Raw genomic sequence first — 1,580 nt, 5'->3', positions numbered from 1 at the left:
CCCACCACCCCCTCCAAGAGACCACAGACTTTCATCCTTAATGAATTTTGTCCCTGGGAGATGGTAGGTAGTACAGTGGGCACCATGACCATAACAGACCGATGGTGGGAGGAATCCCTTTTCCTTTGGTACCTTTTCAGTTACTCCTTTATCCTGTCTTTGTGGGGGGGGTGGGGGGAGTTTTTAAAGTCCCTTTAGGGATTTTCAGAGAAGGGGACAGCAGATGATGTGACTTTCTCTAGGTTCCTTTGTGTTTGAAAATGCTCATTTAAAATTCTAGAAAGGGATGGGCTCCGTTAGGCCTCCGAGTTCTATAAAAACCGGCCAACTGAAGAAGGCTTCTGCAGTAGACCTAGGGGCATTTGAAAGCTTCGTCCTCGGAATGTAACCTTTGGTCTCTGGACTCCAGATGAAAATAGGCATGAATAAAATGACTAAGAATGTAATAAGTAGGGAAGGATTGCCCTGCCTCCCCATCTTCGAGCCATATGGTCATCTAGCTAGAGCTATTTTTACCTGTGTATTTATCATCCTTGATCACGAACCACTTATTTATGTCCTGTCTATCTCTAAGGACCTAAAAGCACTTTACGTAGTTTTTAATTGATCTGAAGATCTGGTAAAGGTGACTAAAAGGCCTGTCTCCCCATCTCCACTTGTGGAAATAAGCGCGTAGGTGGAAATCGGTGGAGTTTAGGGAACCCACTTCCCGATTTTCTGGGTATGACTGCTGAAATGTAGAGGAGGGTCTTCATGAAACTTCGGGTCAGGGGCACTGAGGGCTCAGCCCAGGTGCTCTGGGGAAGGTTGGGCGGTTTTCTAGGGAGAGGAGGCACGTGTTCTAAGTGCTGACGAGCCGCAGAGTTCAGGCAAGTCCTCTGGAATGGCAAGGGAGGGGGCGTGTGGGGCGCTGGCTCTCAGCAGCTTGTCTTCTGCTTCTCTCAGGGAAAAACATGCAGTCCGCTAGTGCCCATCCATGTTCCACTCTTTGGGGGTGAACATCTTGGTTCTGGTTAAACAGCTCGTGCTGCGGACAGCTGTGCCAGGACGGGTCCGGACCAACTACAGATTAATGTGGGCTGTAAAATGTAGTGTGTTTCCCTAACTTCCTGTTTTTCCTGAGAAGAAAATAATAAATCTTTTATTCAAATGCAAGGTGTGGTACGGGTGTTTTCTAATCGATGACTGTCTTCCTTCCCCCCACTTAGGCAGGCCTTTTTAGGGAAGTCAGCTGAGCAGATAAGCATAGGTGAGTTAACCAGCCGAAGCCCCATAAAGCTGATTTGCTTTAGAGCAAAGGCTAGTTCCTTCAGAATAACCGTTTTCATTGAAATTAGAGGCGTTGGGTTTTAAAATGCATTACTGCTGTACTTTGGAGGAATTCCTGAACATTTTAATATGAGAATCAAAATCCTTGTCCTGGTTTTTCTTTTAGCCCACCATGTGCTGGTGTGATTTTGAGGTAAGCTGGTTCGTTAACTGCATTTACGGTATCTCAGCCTTTTCAGACGAAGGAGCTAGAAGAATTCACGTCCACAGTTTAAGAGTTTTCATAAGATTCTTGTCATGTACTAATGTTT

This window comes from Crocuta crocuta, unplaced genomic scaffold, assembly GCF_008692635.1.
Source record: "Crocuta crocuta isolate KB4526 unplaced genomic scaffold, BGI_CrCroc_1.0 scaffold415, whole genome shotgun sequence".
NCBI lineage: Eukaryota > Metazoa > Chordata > Mammalia > Carnivora > Hyaenidae > Crocuta > Crocuta crocuta.
The sequence above is the reverse complement of the archived record's forward strand: the minus strand, read 5'-3'. Positions refer to the sequence as shown.